We start from the raw sequence: 27,210 nt of genomic DNA, 5'->3' as shown, positions 1-27,210 counted from the left end.
ACCCCGCCTACTTGAGCTTTTTTCTATCAAGAAGTGTGCAAGTCGCCCTAAATCTTTAAAAAATGGACGCAGGAATATGCCAGCATGACTAAGGTACAAACTGCATCTCCCTAGCATTTTTTGTTCCAGAGTTATTCCAGAGCGTAGCTGAAAGTTTTTAATTGTCCGGCCTATTTGTTGAATGACCCCCTTATTGTTGGTTGGAACCCTGACTGCGCCGTGTCTTTGTATACGCTGTATACACGCACAGTGTACGTCAATTTTTAATGGGTGCCTACTCGCGCCGTCGTATCTGGCCCCACCTTAAAAATCGTCAGAGCATTAAGTTTTGTACGAGAGGAAAGCCCTTGAACATGGCAGTCCTGTGGTGGTAAAATTTTGAAGATTGAGCATGATACTGGGATCGAAATTACCCGTTGTACATTTTGTTTTCTCTCCGACAGCTCTGTGCACAAAACTCCCATAGTGGAGGCTGTTGAAATTGTTTCTGAGCAACCCCGCCTACTTGAGCTTTTTTCTATCAAGAAGTGTGTAAGTCGCCCTAAATCTTTAAAAAATGGACGCAGGAATATGCCAGCATGACTAAGGTACAAACTGCATCTCCCTAGCATTTTTTGTTCTGGAGTTATTCCAGAGCGTAGCTGAAAGTTTTTAATTGTCCGGCCTATTTTTTGAATGACCCCCTTATTGTTAGTTGGAACCCTGACTGCGCCGTGTCTTTGTATACTCTGTATACACGCACAGTGTACGTCAATTTCTAATGGGTGCCTGCTCGCGCCGTCGCATCTGGCCCCACCTTAAAAATCGTCAGAGCATCAAGTTTTGTACGAGAGGAAAGCCCTTGAACATGGCAATCCTGTGGTGGTAAAATTTTGAAGATTGAGCATGATACTGGGATCGAAATTACCCGTTGTAACTTTTGTTTGTCTCTCCGACAGCTCTGTGCACAAAACTCCCATACTGGAGGCTGTTGAAATTGTTTCTGAGCAACCCCGCCTACTTGAGCTTCTTTCTATCAAGAAGTGTGCAAGTCGCCCTAAATCTTTAAAAAATGGACGCAGGAATATGCCAGCATGACTAAGGTACAAACTGCATCTCCCTAGCATTTTTTGTTCCAGAGTTATTCCAGAGCGTAGCTGAAAGTTTTTAATTGTCCGGCCTATTTGTTGAATGACCCCCTTATTGTTGGTTGGAACCCTGACTGCGCCGTGTCTTTGTATACGCTGTATACACGCACAGTGTACGTCAATTTTTAATGGGTGCCTACTCGCGCCGTCGTATCTGGCCCCACCTTAAAAATCGTCAGAGCATTAAGTTTTGTACGAGAGGAAAGCCCTTGAACATGGCAGTCCTGTGGTGGTAAAATTTTGAAGATTGAGCATGATACTGGGATCGAAATTACCCGTTGTACATTTTGTTTTCTCTCCGACAGCTCTGTGCACAAAACTCCCATAGTGGAGGCTGTTGAAATTGTTTCTGAGCAACCCCGCCTACTTGAGCTTTTTTCTATCAAGAAGTGTGTAAGTCGCCCTAAATCTTTAAAAAATGGACGCAGGAATATGCCAGCATGACTAAGGTACAAACTGCATCTCCCTAGCATTTTTTGTTCTGGAGTTATTCCAGAGCGTAGCTGAAAGTTTTTAATTGTCCGGCCTATTTTTTGAATGACCCCCTTATTGTTAGTTGGAACCCTGACTGCGCCGTGTCTTTGTATACTCTGTATACACGCACAGTGTACGTCAATTTCTAATGGGTGCCTGCTCGCGCCGTCGCATCTGGCCCCACCTTAAAAATCGTCAGAGCATCAAGTTTTGTACGAGAGGAAAGCCCTTGAACATGGCAATCCTGTGGTGGTAAAATTTTGAAGATTGAGCATGATACTGGGATCGAAATTACCCGTTGTAACTTTTGTTTTTCTCTCCGACAGCTCTGTGCACAAAACTCCCATACTGGAGGCTGTTGAAATTGTTTCTGAGCAACCCCGCCTACTTGAGCTTCTTTCTATCAAGAAGTGTGCAAGTCGCCCTAAATCTTTAAAAAATGGACGCAGGAATATGCCAGCTTGACTAGCGTACAAACTGCATCTCCCTAGCATTTTTTGTTCCATAGTTATTCCAGAGCGTAGCTGAAAGTTTTTTATTGTCCGGCCTATTTTTTGAATGACCCCCTTATTGTTGGTTGGAACCCTGACTGCGCCGTGTCTTTGTATACGCTGTATACACGCACAGTGTACGTCAATTTCTAATGGGGGCCTGCTCGCGCAGTCGCTTCTGACCCCGCTTTAAAAATCGTCAGAGCATTAAGTTTTGTACGAGAGGAAAGCCCTTGAACATGGCAATCCTGTAGTGGTAAAATTTTGAAGATTGAGCATGATACTGGGATCGAAATTACCCGTTGTACATTTTGTTTTTCTCTCCGACAGCTCTGTGCACAAAACTCCCATAGTGGAGGCTGTTGAAATTGTTTCTGAGCAACCCCGCCTACTTGAGCTTTTTTCTATCAAGAAGTGTGCAAGTCGCCCTAAATCTTTAAAAAATTGACGCAGGAATATGCCAGCATGACTAAGGTACAAACTGCATCTCCCTAGCATTTTTTGTTCTAGAGTTATTCCAGAGCGTAGCTGAAAGTTTTTAATTGTCCGGCCTATTTTTTGAATGACCCCCTTATTGTTGGTTGGAACCCTGACTGCGCCGTGTCTTTGTATACGCTGTATACACGCACAGTGTACGTCAATTTCTAATGGGTGCCTGCTCGCGCCGTCGCATCTGGCCCCACCTTAAAAATCGTCAGAGCATTAAGTTTTGTACGAGAGGAAAGCCCTTGAACATGTCAATCCTGTGGTGGTAAAATTTTGAAGATTGAGCATGATACTGGGATCGAAATTACCCGTTGTAACTTTTGTTTTTCTCTCCGACAGCTCTGTGCACAAAACTCCCATAGTGGAGGCTGTTGAAATTGTTTCTGAGCAACCCTGCCTACTTGAGCTTCTTTCTATCAAGAAGTGTGCAAGTCGCCCTAAATCTTTAAGAAATGGACGCAGGAATATGCCAGCTTGACTAAGGTACAAACTGCATCTCCCTAGCATTTTTTGTTCCAGAGTTATTCCAGAGCGTAGCTGAAAGTTTTTAATTGTCCGGCCTATTTTTTGAATGACCCCCTTATTGTTGGTTGGAACCCTGACTGCGCCGTGTCTTTGTATACGCTGTATACACGCACAGTATACGTCAATTTCTAATGCGTGCCTGCTCGCGCAGTCGCATCTGACCCCGCCTTAAAAATCGTTAGAGCATTAAGTTTTGTACGAGAGGAAAGCCCTTGAACATGGCAATCCTGTGGTGGTAAAATTTTGAAGATTGATCATGATACTGGGATCGAAATTACCCGTTGTAACTTTTGTTTGTCTCTCCGACAGCTCTGTGCACAAAACTCCCATAGTGGAGGCTGTTGAAATTGTTTCTGAGCAACCCCGCCTACTTGAGCTTCTTTCTATCAAGAAGTGTGCAAGTCGCCCTATATCTTTAAGAAATGGACGCAGGAATATGCCAGCTTGACTAAGGTACAAACTGCATCTCCCTAGCATTTTTTGTTCCAGATTTATTCCAGAGCGTAGCTGAAAGTTTTTAATTGTCCGGCCTATTTGTTGAATGACCCCCTTATTGTTGGTTGGAACCCTGACTGCGCCGTGTCTTTGTATACGCTGTATACACGCACAGTGTACGTCAATTTCTAATGGGTGCCTGCTCGCGCAGTCGCATCTGACCCCACTTTAAAAATCGTCAGAGCATTAAGTTTTGTACGAGAGGAAAGCCCTTGAACATGGCAATCCTGTAGTGGTAAAATTTTGAAGATTGAGCATGATACTGGGATCGAAATTACCCGTTGTACATTTTGTTTTTCTCTCCGACAGCTCTGTGCACAAAACTCCCATACTGGAGGCTGTTGAAATTGTTTCTGAGCAACCCCGCCTACTTGAGCTTCTTTCTATCAAGAAGTGTGCAAGTCGCCCTAAATCTTAAAAAAATGGACGCAGGAATATGCCAGCTTGACTAGGGTACAAACTGCATCTCCCTAGCATTTTTTGTTCCATAGTTATTCCAGAGCGTAGCTGAAAGTTTTTAATTGTCCGGCCTATTTTTTGAATGACCCCCTTATTGTTGGTTGGAACCCTGACTGCGCCGTGTCTTTGTATACGCTGTATACACGCACAGTATACGTCAATTTCCAATGCGTGCCTGCTCGCGCAGTCGCATCTGACCCCGCCTTAAAAATCGTTAGAGCATTAAGTTTTGTACGAGAGGAAAGCCCTTGAACATGGCAATCCTGTAGTGGTAAAATTTTGAAGATTGAGCATGATACTGGGATCGAAATTACCCGTTGTACATTTTGTTTTTCTCTCCGACAGCTCTGTGCACAAAACTCCCATAGTGGAGGCTGTTGAAATTGTTTCTGAGCAACCCCGCCTACTTGAGCTTTTTTCTATCAAGAAGTGTGCAAGTCGCCCTAAATCTTTAAAAAATTGACGCAGGAATATGCCAGCATGACTAAGGTACAAACTGCATCTCCCTAGCATTTTTTGTTCTAGAGTTATTCCAGAGCGTAGCTGAAAGTTTTTAATTGTCCGGCCTATTTTTTGAATGACCCCCTTATTGTTGGTTGGAACCCTGACTGCGCCGTGTCTTTGTATACGCTGTATACACGCACAGTGTACGTCAATTTCTAATGGGTGCCTGCTCGCGCCGTCGCATCTGGCCCCACCTTAAAAATCGTCAGAGCATTAAGTTTTGTACGAGAGGAAAGCCCTTGAACATGTCAATCCTGTGGTGGTAAAATTTTGAAGATTGAGCATGATACTGGGATCGAAATTACCCGTTGTAACTTTTGTTTTTCTCTCCGACAGCTCTGTGCACAAAACTCCCATAGTGGAGGCTGTTGAAATTGTTTCTGAGCAACCCCGCCTACTTGAGCTTCTTTCTATCAAGAAGTGTGCAAGTCGCCCTAAATCTTTAAGAAATGGACGCAGGAATATGCCAGCTTGACTAAGGTACAAACTGCATCTCCCTAGCATTTTTTGTTCCAGAGTTATTCCAGAGCGTAGCTGAAAGTTTTTAATTGTCCGGCCTATTTTTTGAATGACCCCCTTATTGTTGGTTGGAACCCTGACTGCGCCGTGTCTTTGTATACGCTGTATACACGCACAGTATACGTCAATTTCTAATGCGTGCCTGCTCGCGCAGTCGCATCTGACCCCGCCTTAAAAATCGTTAGAGCATTAAGTTTTGTACGAGAGGAAAGCCCTTGAACATGGCAATCCTGTAGTGGTAAAATTTTGAAGATTGAGCATGATACTGGGATCGAAATTACCCGTTGTACATTTTGTTTTTCTCTCCGACAGCTCTGTGCACAAAACTCCCATAGTGGAGGCTGTTGAAATTGTTTCTGAGCAACCCCGCCTACTTGAGCTTTTTTCTATCAAGAAGTATGCAAGTCGCCCTGAATCTTTAAAAAATGGACGCAGGAATATGCCAGCATGACTAAGGTACAAACTGCATCTCCCTAGCATTTTTTGTTCCAGAGTTATTCCAGAGCGTAGCTGAAAGTTTTTAATTGTCCGGCCTATTTGTTGAATGACCCCCTTATTGTTGGTTGGAACCCTGACTGCGCCGTGTCTTTGTATACGCTGTATACACGCACAGTGTACGTCAATTTTTAATGGGTGCCTACTCGCGCCGTCGTATCTGGCCCCACCTTAAAAATCGTCAGAGCATAAGTTTTGTACGAGAGGAAAGCCCTTGAACATGGCAGTCCTGTGGTGGTAAAATTTTGAAGATTGAGCATGATACTGGGATCGAAATTACCCGTTGTACATTTTGTTTTCTCTCCGACAGCTCTGTGCACAAAACTCCCATAGTGGAGGCTGTTGAAATTGTTTCTGAGCAACCCCGCCTACTTGAGCTTTTTTCTATCAAGAAGTGTGCAAGTCGCCCTAAATCTTTAAAAAATGGACGCAGGAATATGCCAGCATGACTAAGGTACAAACTGCATCTCCCTAGCATTTTTTGTTCTAGAGTTATTCCAGAGCGTAGCTGAAAGTTTTTAATTGTCCGGCCTATTTTTTGAATGACCCCCTTATTGTTGGTTGGAACCCTGACTGCGCCGTGTCTTTGTATACTCTGTATACACGCACAGTGTACGTCAATTTCTAATGGGTGCCTGCTCGCGCCGTCGCATCTGGCCCCACCTTAAAAATCGTCAGAGCATTAAGTTTTGTACGAGAGGAAAGCCCTTGAACATGGCAATCCTGTGGTGGTAAAATTTTGAAGATTGAGCATGATACTGGGATCGAAATTACCCGTTGTAACTTTTGTTTTTCTCTCCGACAGCTCTGTGCACAAAACTCCCATACTGGAGGCTGTTGAAATTGTTTCTGAGCAACCCCGCCTACTAGAGCTTCTTTCTATCAAAAAGTGTGCAAGTCGCCCTAAATCTTTAAAAAATGGACGCAGGAATATGCCAGCTTGACTAGGGTACAAACTGCATCTCCCTAGCATTTTTTGTTCCATAGTTATTCCAGAGCGTAGCTGAAAGTTTTTAATTGTCCGGCCTATTTTTTGAATGACCCCCTTATTGTTGGTTGGAACCCTGACTGCGCCGTGTCTTTGTATACGCTGTATACACGCACAGTATACGTCAATTTCTAATGCGTGCCTGCTCGCGCAGTCGCATCTGACCCCGCCTTAAAAATCGTTAGAGCATTAAGTTTTGTACGAGAGGAAAGCCCTTGAACATGGCAATCCTGTGGTGGTAAAATTTTGAAGATTGAGCATGATACTGGGATCGAAATTACCCGTTGTAACTTTTGTTTGTCTCTCCGACAGCTCTGTGCACAAAACTCCCATAGTGGAGGCTGTTGAAATTGTTTCTGAGCAACCCCGCCTACTTGAGCTTCTTTCTATCAAGAAGTGTGCAAGTCGCCCTAAATCTTTAAGAAATGGACGCAGGAATATGCCAGCTTGACTAAGGTACAAACTGCATCTCCCTAGCATTTTTTGTTCCAGAGTTATTCCAGGGCGTAGCTGAAAGTTTTTAATTGTCCGGCCTATTTGTTGAATGACCCCCTTATTGTTGGTTGGAACCCTGACTGCGCCGTGTCTTTGTATACGCTGTATACACGCACAGTGTACGTCAATTTCTAATGGGTGCCTGCTCGCGCAGTCGCATCTGACCCCGCTTTAAAAATCGTCAGAGCATAAAGTTTTGTACGAGAGGAAAGCCCTTGAACATGGCAATCCTGTGGTGGTAAAATTTTGAAGATTGAGCATGATACTGGGATCGAAATTACCCGTTGTACATTTTGTTTTTCTCTCCGACAGCTCTGTGCACAAAACTCCCATAGTGGAGGCTGTTGAAATTGTTTCTGAGCAACCCCGCCTACTTGAGCTTTTTTCTATCAAGAAGTGTGCAAGTCGCCCTAAATCTTTAAAAAATGGACGCAGGAATATGCCAGCATGACTAAGGTACAAACTGCATCTCCCTAGCATTTTTTGTTCTAGAGTTATTCCAGAGCGTAGCTGAAAGTTTTTAATTGTCCGGCCTATTTTTTGAATGACCCCCTTATTGTTGGTTGGAACCCTGACTGCGCCGTGTCTTTGTATACGCTGTATACACGCACAGTGTACGTCAATTTCTAATGGGTGCCTGCTCGCGCCGTCGCATCTGGCCCCATCTTAAAAATCGTCAGAGCATTAAGTTTTGTACGAAAGGAAAGCCCTTGAACATGGCAATCCTGTGGTGGTAAAATTTTGAAGATTGAGCATGATACTGGGATCGAAATTACCCGTTGTAACTTTTGTTTGTCTCTCCGACAGCTCTGTGCACAAAACTCCCATAGTGGAGGCTGTTGAAATTGTTTCTGAGCAACCCCGCCTACTTGAGCTTTTTTCTATCAAGAAGTGTGCAAGTCGCCCTAAATCTTTAAAAAATGGACACAGGAATATGCCAGCTTGACTAAGGTACAAAATGCATCTCCCTAGCATTTTATTCCAGAAATTTTCCAGAGCGTAGCTGAAAGTTTTTAATTGTCCGGCCTATTTGTTGAATGACCCCCTTATTGTTGGTTGGAACCCTGACTGCGCCGTGTCTTTGTATACGTTGTATACACGCACAGTGTACGTCAATTTCTAATGGGTGCCTGCTCGCGCCGTCGCATCTGGCCCCACCTTAAAAATCGTCAGAGCATTAAGTTTTGTACGAGAGGAAAGCCCTTGAACATGGCAATCCTGTGGTGGTAAAATTTTGAAGATTGAGCATGATACTGGGATCGAAACTACCCGCTGTAACTTTTGTTTTTCTCTCCGACAGATCTGTGCACAAAACTCCCATAGTGGAGGCTGTTGAAATTGTTTCTGAGCAACCCCGCCTACTTGAGCTTTTTTCTATCAAGAAGTGTGCAAGTCGCCCTAAATCTTTAAAAAATGGACGCAGGAATATGCCAGCTTGACTAAGGTACAAACTGCATCTCCCTAGCATTTTTTGTTCCAGAGTTATTCCAGAGCGTAGCTGAAAGTTTTTAATTGTCCGGCCTATTTGTTGAATGACCCCCTTATTGTTGGTTGGAACCCTGACTGCGCCGTGTCTTTGTATACGCTGTATACACGCACAGTGTACGTCAATTTCTAATGGGTGCCTGCTCGCGCCGTCGCATCTGGCCCCGCCCTAAAAATCGTCAAAGCATTAAGTTTTGTACGAAAGGAAAGCCCTTGAACATGGCAATCCTGTGGTGGTAAAATTTTGAAGATTGAGCATGATACTGGGATCGAAATTACCCGTTGTAACTTTTGTTTTTCTCTCCGACAGCTCTGTGCACAAAACTCCCATAGTGGAGGCTGTTGAAATTGTTTCTGAGCAACCCCGCCTACTTGAGCTTTTTTCTATCAAGAAGTGTGTAAGTCGCCCTAACTCTTTAAAAAATGGACGCAGGAATATGCCAGCATGACTAAGGTACAAACTGCATCTCCCTAGCTTTTTTTGTTCCAGAGTTATTCCAGAGCGTAGCTGAAAGTTTTTAATTGTCCAGCCTATTAGTTGAATGACCCCCTTATTGTTGGTTGGAACCCTGACAGAGAGTTGTCATTGTATACGCTGTATACACGCACAGTGTACGTCAATTTCTAATGGGTGCCTGCTCGCGCCGTCGCATCTGGCCCCACCTTAAAAATCGTCATTGCATTAAGTTTTGTACGAGAGGAAAGCCCTTGAACATGGCAATCCTGTGGTGGTAAAATTTTGAAGATTGAGCATGATACTGGGATCGAAATTACCCGTTGTACATTTTGTTTTCTCTCCGACAGCTCTGTGCACAAAACTCCCATAGTGGAGGCTGTTGAAGTTGTTTCTGAGCAACCCCGCCTACTTGAGCTTTTTTCTATCAAGAAGTGTGCAAGTCGCCCTAAATCTTTAAAAAAAATGGACGCAGGAATATGCCAGCTTGACTAAGGTACAAACTGCATCTCCCTAGCATTTTTTGTTCCAGAGTTATTCCAGAGCGTAGCTGAAAGTTTTTAATTGTCCGGCCTATTTGTTGAATGACCCCCTTATTGTTGGTTGGAACCCTGACTGCGCCGTGTCTTTGTATACGCTGTATACACGCACAGTGTACGTCAATTTCTAATGGGTGCCTGCTCGCGCCGTCGCATCTGGCCCCGCCTTAAAAATCGTCAAAGCATTAAGTTTTGTACGAGAGGAAAGCCCTTGAACATGGCAATCCTGTGGTGGTATAATTTTGAAGATTGAGCATGATACTGGGATCGAAATTACCCGTTGTAACTTTTGTTTTTCTCTCCGACAGCTCTGTGCACAAAACTCCCATAGTGGAGGCTGTTGAAATCGTTTCTGAGCAACCCCGCCTACTTGAGCTTTTTTCTATCAAGAAGTGTGCAAGTCGCCCACAACCTTTAAAAAATGGACGCAGGAATATGCCAGCATGACTAAGGTACAAACTGCATCTCCCTAGCATTTTTTGTTCCAGAGTTATTCCAGAGCGTAGCTGAAAGTTTTTAATTGTCCGGCCTATTTGTTGAATGACCCCCTTATTGTTGGTTGGAACCCTGACTGCGCCGTGTCTTTGTATACGCTGTATACACGCACAGTGTACGTCAATTTCTAATGGGTGCCTGCTCGCGCCGTCGCATCTGGCCCCACCTTAAAAATCGCCAGAGCATTAAGTTTTGTACGAGAGGAAAGCCCTTGAACATGGCAATCCTGTGGTGGTATAATTTTGAAGATTGAGCATGAAACTGGGATCGAAATTACCCGTTGTAACTTTTGTTTTTCTCTCCGACAGCTCTGTGCACAAAACTCCCATAGTGGAGGCTGTTGAAATCGTTTCTGAGCAACCCCGCCTACTTGAGCTTTTTTTCTATCAAGAAGTGTGCAAGTCGCCCTAAACCTTTAAAAAACGGACGCAGGAATATGCCAGCATGACTAAGGTACAAACTGCATCTCCCTAGCATTTTTTGTTCCAGAGTTATTCCAGAGCGTAGCTGAAAGTTTTTAATTGTCCGGCCTATTTGTTGAATGACCCCCTTATTGTTGGTTGGAACCCTGACTGCGCCGTGTCTTTGTATACGCTGTATACACGCACAGTGTACGTCAATTTCTAATGGGTGCCTGCTCGCGCCGTCGCATCTAGCCCCGCCCTAAAAATCGTCAAAGCATTAAGTTTTGTACGAAAGGAAAGCCCTTGAACATGGCAATCCTGTGGTGGTAAAATTTTGAAGATTGAGCATGATACTGGGATCGAAATTACCCGTTGTAACTTTTGTTTTTCTCTCCGACAGCTCTGTGCACAAAACTCCCATAGTGGAGGCTGTTGAAATTGTTTCTGAACAACCCCGCCTACTTGAGCTTTTTTCTATCAAGAAGTGTGTAAGTCGCCCTAAATCTTTAAAAAATGGACGCAGGAATATGCCAGCATGACTAAGGTACAAACTGCATCTCCCTAGCATTTTTTGTTCCAGAGTTATTCCAGAGCGTAGCTGAAAGTTTTTAATTGTCCGGCCTATTTGTTGAATGACCCCCTTATTGTTGGTTGGAACCCTGACTGCGTCGTGTCTTTGTATACGCTGTATACACGCACAGTGTACGTCAATTTCTTATGGGTGCCTGCTCGCGCAGTCGCATCTGACCCCGCTTTAAAAATCGTCAGAGCATTAAGTTTTGTACGAGAGGAAAGCCCTTGAACATGGCAATCCTGTAGTGGTAAAATTTTGAAGATTGAGCATGATACTGGGATCGAAATTACCCGTTGTACATTTTATTTTTCTCTCCGACAGCTCTGTGCACAAAACTCCCGTAGTGGAGGCTGTTGAAATTGTTTCTGAGCAACCCCGCCTACTTGAGCTTTTTTCTATCAAGAAGTGTGCAAGTCGCCCTAACTCTTTAAAAAATGGACGCAGGAATATGCCAGCATGACTAAGGTACAAACTGCATCTCCCTAGCTTTTTTTGTTCCAGAGTTATTCCAGAGCGTAGCTAAAAGTTTTTAATTGTCCGGCCTATTAGTTGAATGACCCCCTTATTGTTGGTTGGAACCCTGACAGAGAGTTGTCATTGTATACGCTGTATACACGCACAGTGTACGTCAATTTCTAATGGGTGCCTGCTCGCGCCGTCGCATCTGGCCCCACCTTAAAAATCGTCATTGCATTAAGTTTTGTACGAGAGGAAAGCCCTTGAACATGGCAATCCTGTGGTGGTAAAATTTTGAAGATTGAGCATGATACTGGGATCGAAATTACCCGTTGTACATTTTGTTTTCTCTCCGACAGCTCTGTGCACAAAACTCCCATAGTGGAGGCTGTTGAAGTTGTTTCTGAGCAACCCCGCCTACTTGAGCTTTTTTCTATCAAGAAGTGTGCAAGTCGCCCTAAATCTTTAAAAAAAATGGACGCAGGAATATGCCAGCTTGACTAAGGTACAAACTGCATCTCCCTAGCATTTTTTGTTCCAGAGTTATTCCAGAGCGTAGCTGAAAGTTTTTAATTGTCCGGCCTATTTGTTGAATGACCCCCTTATTGTTGGTTGGAACCCTGACTGCGCCGTGTCTTTGTATACGCTGTATACACGCACAGTGTACGTCAATTTCTAATGGGTGCCTGCTCGCGCCGTCGCATCTGGCCCCGTCTTAAAAATCGTCAAAGCATTAAGTTTTGTACGAGAGGAAAGCCCTTGAACATGGCAATCCTGTGGTGGTATAATTTTGAAGATTGAGCATGATACTGGGATCGAAATTACCCGTTGTAACTTTTGTTTTTCTCTCCGACAGCTCTGTGCACAAAACTCCCATAGTGGAGGCTGTTGAAATCGTTTCTGAGCAACCCCGCCTACTTGAGCTTTTTTCTATCAAGAAGTGTGCAAGTCGCCCTCAACCTTTAAAAAATGGACGCAGGAATATGCCAGCATGACTAAGGTACAAACTGCATCTCCCTAGCATTTTTTGTTCCAGAGTTATTCCAGAGCGTAGCTGAAAGTTTTTAATTGTCCGGCCTATTTGTTGAATGACCCCCTTATTGTTGGTTGGAACCCTGACTGCGCCGTGTCTTTGTATACGCTGTATACACGCACAGTGTACGTCAATTTCTAATGGGTGCCTGCTCGCGCCGTCGCATCTGGCCCCACCTTAAAAATCGTCAGAGCATTAAGTTTTGTACGAGAGGAAAGCCCTTGAACATGGCAATCCTGTGGTGGTATAATTTTGAAGATTGAGCATGATACTGGGATCGAAATTACCCGTTGTAACTTTTGTTTTTCTCTCCGACAGCTCTGTGCACAAAACTCCCATAGTGGAGGCTGTTGAAATTGTTTCTGAGCAACCCCGCCTACTTGAGCTTTTTTCTATCAAGAAGTGTGCAAGTCGCCCTAAATCTTTAAAAAATGGACGCAGGAATATGCCAGCTTGACTAAGGTACAAACTGCATCTCCCTAGCATTTTTTGTTCCAGAGTTATTCCAGAGCGTAGCTGAAAGTTTTTAATTGTCCGGTCTCTTTGTTGAATGACCCCCTTATTGTTGGTTGGAACCCTGACTGCGCCGTGTCTTTGTATACGCTGTATACACGCACAGTGTACGTCAATTTTTAATGGGTGCCTGCTCGCGCCGTCGTATCTGGCCCCACCTTTAAAATCGTCAGAGCAGTAAGTTTTGTACGAGAGGAAAGCCCTTGAACATGGCAATCCTGTGGTGGTAAAATTTTGAAGATTGAGCATGATACTGGGATCGAAATTACCCGTTGTACATTTTGTTTTTCTCTCCGACAGCTCTGTGCACAAAACTCCCATAGTGGAGGCTGTTGAAATCGTTTCTGAGCAACCCCGCCTACTTGAGCTTTTTTTCTATCAAGAAGTGTGCAAGTCGCCCTAAACCTTTAAAAAACGGACGCAGGAATATGCCAGCATGACTAAGGTACAAACTGCATCTCCCTAGCATTTTTTGTTCCAGAGTTATTCCAGAGCGTAGCTGAAAGTTTTTAATTGTCCGGCCTATTTGTTGAATGACCCCCTTATTGTTGGTTGGAACCCTGACTGCGCCGTGTCTTTGTATACGCTGTATACACGCACAGTGTACGTCAATTTCTAATGGGTGCCTGCTCGCGCCGTCGCATCTGGCCCCGTCTTAAAAATCGTCAAAGTATTAAGTTTTGTACGAGAGGAAAGCCCTTGAACATGGCAATCCTGTGGTGGTATAATTTTGAAGATTGAGCATGATACTGGGATCGAAATTACCCGTTGTAACTTTTGTTTTTCTCTCCGACAGCTCTGTGCACAAAACTCCCATAGTGGAGGCTGTTGAAATCGTTTCTGAGCAACCCCGCCTACTTGAGCTTTTTTCTATCACGAAGTGTGCAAGTCGCCCTCAACCTTTAAAAAATGGACACAGGAATATGCCAGCTTGACTAAGGTACAAAATGCATCTCCCTAGCATTTTATTCCAGAAATTTTCCAGAGCGTAGCTGAAAGTTTTTAATTGTCCGGCCTATTTGTTGAATGACCCCCTTATTGTTGGTTGGAACCCTGACTGCGCCGTGTCTTTGTATACGTTGTATACACGCACAGTGTACGTCAATTTCTAATGGGTGCCTGCTCGCGCCGTCGCATCTGGCCCCACCTTAAAAATCGTCAGAGCATTAAGTTTTGTACGAGAGGAAAGCCCTTGAACATGGCAATCCTGTGGTGGTAAAATTTTGAAGATTGAGCATGATACTGGGATCGAAACTACCCGCTGTAACTTTTGTTTTTCTCTCCGACAGATCTGTGCACAAAACTCCCATAGTGGAGGCTGTTGAAATTGTTTCTGAGCAACCCCGCCTACTTGAGCTTTTTTCTATCAAGAAGTGTGCAAGTCGCCCTAAATCTTTAAAAAATGGACGCAGGAATATGCCAGCTTGACTAAGGTACAAACTGCATCTCCCTAGCATTTTTTGTTCCAGAGTTATTCCAGAGCGTAGCTGAAAGTTTTTAATTGTCCAGCCTATTTGTTGAATGACCCCCTTATTGTTGGTTGGAACCCTGACTGCGCCGTGTCTTTGTATACGCTGTATACACGCACAGTGTACGTCAATTTCTAATGGGTGCCTGCTCGCGCCGTCGCATCTGGCCCCGCCCTAAAAATCGTCAAAGCATTAAGTTTTGTACGAAAGGAAAGCCCTTGAACATGGCAATCCTGTGGTGGTAAAATTTTGAAGATTGAGCATGATACTGGGATCGAAATTACCCGTTGTAACTTTTGTTTTTCTCTCCGACAGCTCTGTGCACAAAACTCCCATAGTGGAGGCTGTTGAAATTGTTTCTGAGCAACCCCGCCTACTTGAGCTTTTTTCTATCAAGAAGTGTGTAAGTCGCCCTAACTCTTTAAAAAATGGACGCAGGAATATGCCAGCATGACTAAGGTACAAACTGCATCTCCCTAGCTTTTTTTGTTCCAGAGTTATTCCAGAGCGTAGCTGAAAGTTTTTAATTGTCCGGCCTATTAGTTGAATGACCCCCTTATTGTTGGTTGGAACCCTGACAGAGAGTTGTCATTGTATACGCTGTATACACGCACAGTGTACGTCAATTTCTAATGGGTGCCTGCTCGCGCCGTCGCATCTGGCCCCACCTTAAAAATCGTCATTGCATTAAGTTTTGTACGAGAGGAAAGCCCTTGAACATGGCAATCCTGTGGTGGTAAAATTTTGAAGATTGAGCATGATACTGGGATCGAAATCACCCGTTGTACATTTTGTTTTCTCTCCGACAGCTCTGTGCACAAAACTCCCATAGTGGAGGCTGTTGAAGTTGTTTCTGAGCAACCCCGCCTACTTGAGCTTTTTTCTATCAAGAAGTGTGCAAGTCGCCCTAAATCTTTAAAAAAAATGGACGCAGGAATATGCCAGCTTGACTAAGGTACAAACTGCATCTCCCTAGCATTTTTTGTTCCAGAGTTATTCCAGAGCGTAGCTGAAAGTTTTTAATTGTCCGGCCTATTTGTTGAATGACCCCCTTATTGTTGGTTGGAACCCTGACTGCGCCGTGTCTTTGTATACGCTGTATACACGCACAGTGTACGTCAATTTCTAATGGGTGCCTGCTCGCGCCGTCGCATCTGGCCCCGCCTTAAAAATCGTCAAAGCATTAAGTTTTGTACGAGAGGAAAGCCCTTGAACATGGCAATCCTGTGGTGGTATAATTTTGAAGATTGAGCATGATACTGGGATCGAAATTACCCGTTGTAACTTTTGTTTTTCTCTCCGACAGCTCTGTGCACAAAACTCCCATAGTGGAGGCTGTTGAAATCGTTTCTGAGCAACCCCGCCTACTTGAGCTTTTTGCTATCAAGAAGTGTGCAAGTCGCCCACAACCTTTAAAAAATGGACGCAGGAATATGCCAGCATGACTAAGGTACAAACTGCATCTCCCTAGCATTTTTTGTTCCAGAGTTATTCCAGAGCGTAGCTGAAAGTTTTTAATTGTCCGGCCTATTTGTTGAATGACCCCCTTATTGTTGGTTGGAACCCTGACTGCGCCGTGTCTTTGTATACGCTGTATACACGCACAGTGTACGTCAATTTCTAATGGGTGCCTGCTCGCGCCGTCGCATCTGGCCCCACCTTAAAAATCGCCAGAGCATTAAGTTTTGTACGAGAGGAAAGCCCTTGAACATGGCAATCCTGTGGTGGTATAATTTTGAAGATTGAGCATGAAACTGGGATCGAAATTACCCGTTGTAACTTTTGTTTTTCTCTCCGACAGCTCTGTGCACAAAACTCCCATAGTGGAGGCTGTTGAAATCGTTTCTGAGCAACCCCGCCTACTTGAGCTTTTTTTCTATCAAGAAGTGTGCAAGTCGCCCTAAACCTTTAAAAAACGGACGCAGGAATATGCCAGCATGACTAAGGTACAAACTGCATCTCCCTAGCATTTTTTGTTCCAGAGTTATTCCAGAGCGTAGCTGAAAGTTTTTAATTGTCCGGCCTATTTGTTGAATGACCCCCTTATTGTTGGTTGGAACCCTGACTGCGCCGTGTCTTTGTATACGCTGTATACACGCACAGTGTACGTCAATTTCTAATGGGTGCCTGCTCGCGCCGTCGCATCTGGCCCCGCCCTAAAAATCGTCAAAGCATTAAGTTTTGTACGAAAGGAAAGCCCTTGAACATGGCAATCCTGTGGTGGTAAAATTTTGAAGATTGAGCATGATACTGGGATCGAAATTACCCGTTGTAACTTTTGTTTTTCTCTCCGACAGCTCTGTGCACAAAACTCCCATAGTGGAGGCTGTTGAAATTGTTTCTGAACAACCCCGCCTACTTGAGCTTTTTTCTATCAAGAAGTGTGTAAGTCGCCCTAAATCTTTAAAAAATGGACGCAGGAATATGCCAGCATGACTAAGGTACAAACTGCATCTCCCTAGCATTTTTTGTTCCAGAGTTATTCCAGAGCGTAGCTGAAAGTTTTTAATTGTCCGGCCTATTTGTTGAATGACCCCCTTATTGTTGGTTGGAACCCTGACTGCGTCGTGTCTTTGTATACGCTGTATACACGCACAGTGTACGTCAATTTCTTATGGGTGCCTGCTCGCGCAGTCGCATCTGACCCCGCTTTAAAAATCGTCAGAGCATTAAGTTTTGTACGAGAGGAAAGCCCTTGAACATGGCAATCCTGTAGTGGTAAAATTTTGAAGATTGAGCATGATACTGGGATCGAAATTACCCGTTGTACATTTTATTTTTCTCTCCGACAGCTCTGTGCACAAAACTCCCGTAGTGGAGGCTGTTGAAATTGTTTCTGAGCAACCCCGCCTACTTGAGCTTTTTTCTATCAAGAAGTGTGCAAGTCGCCCTAACTCTTTAAAAAATGGACGCAGGAATATGCCAGCATGACTAAGGTACAAACTGCATCTCCCTAGCTTTTTTTGTTCCAGAGTTATTCCAGAGCGTAGCTAAAAGTTTTTAATTGTCCGGCCTATTAGTTGAATGACCCCCTTATTGTTGGTTGGAACCCTGACAGAGAGTTGTCATTGTATACGCTGTATACACGCACAGTGTACGTCAATTTCTAATGGGTGCCTGCTCGCGCCGTCGCATCTGGCCCCACCTTAAAAATCGTCATTGCATTAAGTTTTGTACGAGAGGAAAGCCCTTGAACATGGCAATCCTGTGGTGGTAAAATTTTGAAGATTGAGCATGATACTGGGATCGAAATTACCCGTTGTACATTTTGTTTTCTCTCCGACAGCTCTGTGCACAAAACTCCCATAGTGGAGGCTGTTGAAGTTGTTTCTGAGCAACCCCGCCTACTTGAGCTTTTTTCTATCAAGAAGTGTGCAAGTCGCCCTAAATCTTTAAAAAAAATGGACGCAGGAATATGCCAGCTTGACTAAGGTACAAACTGCATCTCCCTAGCATTTTTTGTTCCAGAGTTATTCCAGAGCGTAGCTGAAAGTTTTTAATTGTCCGGCCTATTTGTTGAATGACCCCCTTATTGTTGGTTGGAACCCTGACTGCGCCGTGTCTTTGTATACGCTGTATACACGCACAGTGTACGTCAATTTCTAATGGGTGCCTGCTCGCGCCGTCGCATCTGGCCCCGTCTTAAAAATCGTCAAAGCATTAAGTTTTGTACGAGAGGAAAGCCCTTGAACATGGCAATCCTGTGGTGGTATAATTTTGAAGATTGAGCATGATACTGGGATCGAAATTACCCGTTGTAACTTTTGTTTTTCTCTCCGACAGCTCTGTGCACAAAACTCCCATAGTGGAGGCTGTTGAAATCGTTTCTGAGCAACCCCGCCTACTTGAGCTTTTTTCTATCAAGAAGTGTGCAAGTCGCCCTCAACCTTTAAAAAATGGACGCAGGAATATGCCAGCATGACTAAGGTACAAACTGCATCTCCCTAGCATTTTTTGTTCCAGAGTTATTCCAGAGCGTAGCTGAAAGTTTTTAATTGTCCGGCCTATTTGTTGAATGACCCCCTTATTGTTGGTTGGAACCCTGACTGCGCCGTGTCTTTGTATACGCTGTATACACGCACAGTGTACGTCAATTTCTAATGGGTGCCTGCTCGCGCCGTCGCATCTGGCCCCACCTTAAAAATCGTCAGAGCATTAAGTTTTGTACGAGAGGAAAGCCCTTGAACATGGCAATCCTGTGGTGGTATAATTTTGAAGATTGAGCATGATACTGGGATCGAAATTACCCGTTGTAACTTTTGTTTTTCTCTCCGACAGCTCTGTGCACAAAACTCCCATAGTGGAGGCTGTTGAAATTGTTTCTGAGCAACCCCGCCTACTTGAGCTTTTTTCTATCAAGAAGTGTGCAAGTCGCCCTAAATCTTTAAAAAATGGACGCAGGAATATGCCAGCTTGACTAAGGTACAAACTGCATCTCCCTAGCATTTTTTGTTCCAGAGTTATTCCAGAGCGTAGCTGAAAGTTTTTAATTGTCCGGTCTATTTGTTGAATGACCCCCTTATTGTTGGTTGGAACCCTGACTGCGCCGTGTCTTTGTATACGCTGTATACACGCACAGTGTACGTCAATTTTTAATGGGTGCCTGCTCGCGCCGTCGTATCTGGCCCCACCTTTAAAATCGTCAGAGCAGTAAGTTTTGTACGAGAGGAAAGCCCTTGAACATGGCAATCCTGTGGTGGTAAAATTTTGAAGATTGAGCATGATACTGGGATCGAAATTACCCGTTGTACATTTTGTTTTTCTCTCCGACAGCTCTGTGCACAAAACTCCCATAGTGGAGGCTGTTGAAATCGTTTCTGAGCAACCCCGCCTACTTGAGCTTTTTTTCTATCAAGAAGTGTGCAAGTCGCCCTAAACCTTTAAAAAACGGACGCAGGAATATGCCAGCATGACTAAGGTACAAACTGCATCTCCCTAGCATTTTTTGTTCCAGAGTTATTCCAGAGCGTAGCTGAAAGTTTTTAATTGTCCGGCCTATTTGTTGAATGACCCCCTTATTGTTGGTTGGAACCCTGACTGCGCCGTGTCTTTGTATACGCTGTATACACGCACAGTGTACGTCAATTTCTAATGGGTGCCTGCTCGCGCCGTCGCATCTGGCCCCGTCTTAAAAATCGTCAAAGTATTAAGTTTTGTACGAGAGGAAAGCCCTTGAACATGGCAATCCTGTGGTGGTATAATTTTGAAGATTGAGCATGATACTGGGATCGAAATTACCCGTTGTAACTTTTGTTTTTCTCTCCGACAGCTCTGTGCACAAAACTCCCATAGTGGAGGCTGTTGAAATCGTTTCTGAGCAACCCCGCCTACTTGAGCTTTTTTCTATCACGAAGTGTGCAAGTCGCCCTCAACCTTTAAAAAATGGACGCAGGAATATGCCAGCATGACTAAGGTACAAACTGCATCTCCCTAGCATTTTTTGTTCCAGAGTTATTCCAGAGCGTAGCTGAAAGTTTTTAATTGTCCGGCCTATTTGTTGAATGACCCCCTTATTGTTGGTTGGAACCCTGACTGCGCCGTGTCTTTGTATACGCTGTATACACGCACAGTGTACGTCAATTTCTAATGGGTGCCTGCTCGCGCCGTCGCATCTGGCCCCACCTTAAAAATCGTCAGAGCATTAAGTTTTGTACGAGAGGAAAGCCCTTGAACATGGCAATCCTGTGGTGGTATAATTTTGAAGATTGAGCATGATACTGGGATCGAAATTACCCGTTGTAACTTTTGTTTTTCTCTCCGACAGCTCTGTGCACAAAACTCCCATAGTGGAGGCTGTTGAAATTGTTTCTGAGCAACCCCGCCTACTTGAGCTTTTTTCTATCAAGAATTTGACAAGTCGCCCTAAATCTTTAAAAAATGGACGCAGGAATATGCCAGCTTGACTAAGGTACAAACTGCATCTCCCTAGCATTTTTTGTTCCAGAGTTATTCCAGAGCGTAGCTGAAAGTTTTTAATTGTCCGGTCTATTTGTTGAATGACCCCCTTATTGTTGGTTGGAACCCTGACTGCGCCGTGTCTTTGTATACGCTGTATACACGCACAGTGTACGTCAATTTTTAATGGGTGCCTGCTCGCGCCGTCGTATCTGGCCCCACCTTTAAAATCGTCAGAGCAGTAAGTTTTGTACGAGAGGAAAGCCCTTGAACATGGCAATCCTGTGGTGGTAAAATTTTGAAGATTGAGCATGATACTGGGATCGAAATTACCCGTTGTACATTTTGTTTTTCTCTCCGACAGCTCTGTGCACAAAACTCCCATAGTGGAGGCTGTTGAAATCGTTTCTGAGCAACCCCGCCTACTTGAGCTTTTTTTCTATCAAGAAGTGTGCAAGTCGCCCTAAACCTTTAAAAAACGGACGCAGGAATATGCCAGCATGACTAAGGTACAAACTGCATCTCCCTAGCATTTTTTGTTCCAGAGTTATTCCAGAGCGTAGCTGAAAGTTTTTAATTGTCCGGCCTATTTGTTGAATGACCCCCTTATTGTTGGTTGGAACCCTGACTGCGCCGTGTCTTTGTATACGCTGTATACACGCACAGTGTACGTCAATTTCTAATGGGTGCCTGCTCGCGCCGTCGCATCTGGCCCCGCCCTAAAAATCGTCAAAGCATTAAGTTTTGTACGAAAGGAAAGCCCTTGAACATGGCAATCCTGTGGTGGTAAAAGTTTGAAGATTGAGCATGATACTGGGATCGAAATTACCCGTTGTAACTTTTGTTTTTCTCTCCGACAGCTCTGTGCACAAAACTCCCATAGTGGAGGCTGTTGAAATTGTTTCTGAGCAACCCCGCCTACTTGAGCTTTTTTCTATCAAGAAGTGTGTAAGTCGCCCTAAATCTTTAAAAAATGGACGCAGGAATATGCCAGCATGACTAAGGTACAAACTGCATCTCCCTAGCATTTTTTGTTCCAGAGTTATTCCAGAGCGTAGCTGAAAGTTTTTAATTGTCCGGCCTATTTGTTGAATGACCCCCTTATTGTTGGTTGGAACCCTGACTGCGTCGTGTCTTTGTATACGCTGTATACACGCACAGTGTACGTCAATTTCTTATGGGTGCCTGCTCGCGCAGTCGCATCTGACCCCGCTTTAAAAATCGTCAGAGCATTAAGTTTTGTACGAGAGGAAAGCCCTTGAACATGGCAATCCTGTAGTGGTAAAATTTTGAAGATTGAGCATGATACTGGGATCGAAATTACCCGTTGTACATTTTATTTTTCTCTCCGACAGCTCTGTGCACAAAACTCCCGTAGTGGAGGCTGTTGAAATTGTTTCTGAGCAACCCCGCCTACTTGAGCTTTTTTCTATCAAGAAGTGTGCAAGTCGCCCTAACTCTTTAAAAAATGGACGCAGGAATATGCCAGCATGACTAAGGTACAAACTGCATCTCCCTAGCTTTTTTTGTTCCAAAGTTATTCCAGAGCGTAGCTGAAAGTTTTTAATTGTCCGGCCTATTAGTTGAATGACCCCCTTATTGTTGGTTGGAACCCTGACAGAGAGTTGTCATTGTATACGCTGTATACACGCACAGTGTACGTCAATTTCTAATGGGTGCCTGCTCGCGCCGTCGCATCTGGCCCCACCTTAAAAATCGTCATTGCATTAAGTTTTGTACGAGAGGAAAGCCCTTGAACATGGCAATCCTGTGGTGGTATAATTTTGAAGATTGAGCATGATACTGGGATCGAAATTACCCGTTGTAACTTTTGTTTTTCTCTCCGACAGCTCTGTGCACAAAACTCCCATAGTGGAGGCTGTTGAAATCGTTTCTGAGCAACCCCGCCTACTTGAGCTTTTTTCTATCAAGAAGTGTGCAAGTCGCCCTCAACCTTTAAAAAATGGACGCAGGAATATGCCAGCATGACTAAGGTACAAACTGCATCTCCCTAGCATTTTTTGTTCCAGAGTTATTCCAGAGCGTAGCTGAAAGTTTTTAATTGTCCGGCCTATTTGTTGAATGACCCCCTTATTGTTGGTTGGAACCCTGACTGCGCCGTGTCTTTGTATACGCTGTATACACGCACAGTGTACGTCAATTTCTAATGGGTGCCTGCTCGCGCCGTCGCATCTGGCCCCACCTTAAAAATCGTCAGAGCATTAAGTTTTGTACGAGAGGAAAGCCCTTGAACATGGCAATCCTGTGGTGGTATAATTTTGAAGATTGAGCATGATACTGGGATCGAAATTACCCGTTGTAACTTTTGTTTTTCTCTCCGACAGCTCTGTGCACAAAACTCCCATAGTGGAGGCTGTTGAAATTGTTTCATAGCAACCCCGCCTAGTTAGCTTTTTTCTATCAAGAAGTGTGTAAGTCGCCCTAAATCTTAAAAAAATGGACGCAGGAATATGCCAGCTTGACTAAGGTACAAACTGCATCTCCCTAGCATTTTTTGTTCCAGAGTTATTCCAGAGCGTAGCTGAAAGTTTTTAATTGTCCGGCCTATTTGTTGAATGACCCCCTTATTGTTGGTTGGAACCCTGACTGCGCCGTGTCTTTGTATACGCTGTATACACGCACAGTGTACGTCAATTTTTAATGGGTGCCTGCTCGCGCCGTCGTATCTGGCCCCACCTTTAAAATCGTCAGAGCAGTAAGTTTTGTACGAGAGGAAAGCCCTTGAACATGGCAATCCTGTGGTGGTAAAATTTTGAAGATTGAGCATGATACTGGGATCGAAATTACCCGTTGTACATTTTGTTTTTCTCTCCGACAGCTCTGTGCACAAAACTCCCATAGTGGAGGCTGTTGAAATCGTTTCTGAGCAACCCCGCCTACTTGAGCTTTTTTCTATCAAGAAGTGTGCAAGTCGCCCTAAACCTTTAAAAAATGGACGCAGGAATATGCCAGCATGACTAAGGTACAAACTGCATCTCCCTAGCATTTTTTGTGCCAGAGTTATTCCAGAGCGTAGCTGAAAGTTTTTAATTGTCCGGCCTATTTGTTGAATGACCCCCTTATTGTTGGTTGGAACCCTGACTGCGCCGTGTCTTTGTATACGCTGTATACACGCACAGTGTACGTCAATTTCTAATGGGTGCCTGCTCGCGCCGTCGCATCTGGCCCCACCTTAAAAATCGTCAGAGCATTAAGTTTTGTACGAGAGGAAAGCCCTTGAACATGGCAATCCTGTGGTGGTATAATTTTGAAGATTGAGCATGATACTGGGATCGAAATTACCCGTTGTAACTTTTGTTTTTCTCTCCGACAGCTCTGTGCACAAAACTCCCATAGTGGAGGCTGTTGAAATTGTTTCTGAGCAACCCCGCCTACTTGAGCTTTTTTCTATCAAGAAGTGTGCAAGTCGCCCTAAATCTTTATAAAAAGGACGCAGGAATATTCCAGCTTGACTAAGTATAAGGTACAAACTGCATCTCCCTAGCATTTTTTGTTCCAGAGTTATCCCAGAGCGTAGCTGAAAGATTTTAATTGTCCGGCCTATTTGTTGAATGACCCCCTTATTGTTGGTTGGAACCCTGACTGCGCCGTGTCTTTGTATACGCTGTATACACGCACAGTGTACGTCAATTTTTAATGGGTGCCTGCTCGCGCCGTCGTATCTGGCCCCACCTTTAAAATCGTCAGAGCATTAAGTTTTGTACGAGAGGAAAGCCCTTGAACATGGCAATCCTGTGGTGGTGAAATTTTGAAGATTGAGCATGATACTGGGATCGAAATTACCCGTTGTAACTTTTGTTTGTCTCTCCGACAGCTCTGTGCACAAAACTCCCATAGTGGAATGTGTTGAAATTGTTTCTGAGCAACCCCGCCTACTTGAGCTTTTTTATATCAAGAAGTGTGCAAGTCGCCCTAAATCTTTAAAAAATGGAGGCAGGAATATGCTAGCTTGACTAAGGTACAAACTGCATCTCCCTAGCATTTTTTGTTCCAGAGTTATTCCAGAGCGTAGCTGAAAGTTTTTAATTGTCCGGCCTATTTGTTGAATGACCCCCTTATTGTTGGTTGGAACCCTGACTGCGCCGTGTCTTTGTATACGCTGTATACACGCACAGTGTACGTCAATTTTTAATGGGTGCCTGCTCGCGCCGTCGTATCTGGCCCCACCTTTAAAATCGTCAGAGCAGTAAGTTTTGTACGAGAGGAAAGCCCTTGAACATGGCAATCCTGTGGTGGTAAAATTTTGAAGATTGAGCATGATACTGGGATCGAAATTATCCGTTGTACATTTTGTTTTTCTCTCCGACAGCTCTGTGCACAAAACTCCCATAGTGGAGGCTGTTGAAATCGTTTCTGAGCAACCCCGCCTACTTGAGCTTTTTTCTATCAAGAAGTGTGCAAGTCGCCCTAAACCTTTAACAAATGGACGCAGGAATATGCCAGCATGACTAAGGTACAAACTGCATCTCCCTAGCATTTTTTGTTCCAGAGTTATTCCAGAGCGTAGCTGAAAGTTTTTAATTTTCCGGCCTATTTGTTGAATGACCCCCTTATTGTTGGTTGGAACCCTGACTGCGCCGTGTCTTTGTATACGCTGTATACACGCACAGTGTACGTCAATTTTTAATGGGTGCCTGCTCGCGCCGTCGTATCTGGCCCCACCTTTAAAATCGTCAGAGCATTAAGTTTTGTACGAGAGGAAAGCCCTTGAACATGGCAATCCTGTGGTGGTAAAATTTTGAAGATTGAGCATGATACTGGGATCGAAATTACCCGTTGTACATTTTGTTTTTCTCTCCGACAGCTCTGTGCACAAAACTCCCATAGTGGAGGCTGTTGAAATCGTTTCTGAGCAACCCCGCCTACTTGAGCTTTTTTCTATCAAGAAGTGTGCAAGTCGCCCTAAACTTTTAAAAAATGGACGCAGGAATACGCCAGCTTGACTAAGTATAAGGTACAAACTGCATCTCCCTAGCATTTTTTTGTTCCAGAGTTATTCCAGAGCGTAGCTGAAAGTTTTTAATTGTCCGGCCTATTTGTTGAATGACCCCCTTATTGTTGGTTGGAACCCTGACTGCGCCGTGTCTTTGTATACGCTGTTTACACGCACAGTGTACGTCAATTTCTAATGGGTGCCTGCTCGCGCCGTCGCATCTGGCCCCACCTTAAAAATCGCCAGAGCATTAAGTTTTGTACGAGAGGAAAGCCCTTGAACATGGCAATCCTGTGGTGGTGAAATTTTGAAGATTGAGCATGATACTGGGATCGAAATTACCCGTTGTAACTTTTGTTTGTCTCTCCGACAGCTCTGTGCACAAAACTCCCATAGTGGAATGTGTTGAAATTGTTTCTGAGCAACCCCGCCTACTTGAGCTTTTTTCTATCAAGAAGTGTGTAAGTCGCCCTAAATCTTTAAAAAATGGAGGCAGGAATATGCCAGCTTGACTAAGGTACAAACTGCATATTCCTAGCATTTTTTGTTCCAGAGTTATTCCAGAGCGTAGCTGAAAGTTTTTAATTGTCCGGCCTATTTGTTGAATGACCCCCTTATTGTTGGTTGGAACCCTGACTGCGCCGTGTCTTTGTATACGCTGTATACACGCACAGTGTACGTCAATTTTTAATGGGTGCCTGCTCGCGCCGTCGTATCTGGCCCCACCTTTAAAATCGTCAGAGCAGTAAGTTTTGTACGAGAGGAAAGCCCTTGAACATGGCAATCCTGTGGTGGTAAAATTTTGAAGATTGAGCATGATACTGGGATCGAAATTACCCGTTGTACATTTTGTTTTTCTCTCCGACAGCTCTGTGCACAAAACTCCCATAGTGGAGGCTGTTGAAATCGTTTCTGAGCAACCCCGCCTACTTGAGCTTTTTTCTATCAAGAAGTGTGCAAGTCGCCCTAAACCGTTAAAAAATGGACGCAGGAATATGCCAGCATGACTTAGGTACAAACTGCATCTCCCTAGCATTTTTTGTTCCAGAGTTATTCCAGAGCGTAGCTGAGAGATTTTAATTGTCCGGCCTATTTGTTGAATGACCCCCTTATTGTTGGTTGGAACCCTGACTGCGCCATGTCTTTGTATACGCTGTATACACGCACAGTGTACGTCAATTTTTAATGGGTGCCTGCTCGCGCCGTCGTATCTGGCCCCACCTTTAAAATCGTCAGAGCATTAAGTTTTGTACGAGAGGAAAGCCCTTGAACATGGCAATCTTGTGGTGGTAAAATTTTGAAGATTGAGCATGATACTGGGATCGAAATTACCCGTTGTACATTTTGTTTTTCTATCCGACAGCTCTGTGCACAAAACTCCAATAGTGGAGGCTGTTGAAATTGTTTCTGAGCAACCCCGCCTACTTGAGCTTTTTTCTATCAAGAAGTGTGCAAGTCGCCCTAAATCTTTAAAAAATGGACGCAGGAATGCGCCAGCTTGACTAAGGTACAAACTGCATCTCCCTAGCATTTTTTGTTCGAGAGTTATTCCAGAGCGTAGCTGAAAGATTTTAATTGTCCGGCCTATTTGTTGAATGACCCCCTTATTGTTGGTTGGAACCCTGACTGCGCCGTGTCTTTGTATACGCTGTATACACGCACAGTGTACGTCAATTTCTAATGGGTGCCTGCTCGCGCCGTCGCATCTGGCCCCACCTTAAAAATCGCCAGAGCATTAAGTTTTGTACGAGAGGAAAGCCCTTGAACATGGCAATCCTGTGGTGGTATAATTTTGAAGATTGAGCATGATACTGGGATCGAAATTACCCGTTGTAACTTTTGTTTTTCTCTCCGACAGCTCTGTGCACAAAACTCCCATAG

Source organism: Asterias amurensis, chromosome 9 (genome assembly GCF_032118995.1).
Source record: "Asterias amurensis chromosome 9, ASM3211899v1".
Lineage (NCBI taxonomy): Eukaryota > Metazoa > Echinodermata > Asteroidea > Forcipulatida > Asteriidae > Asterias > Asterias amurensis.
Note: the sequence above shows the minus strand (reverse complement) of the source record.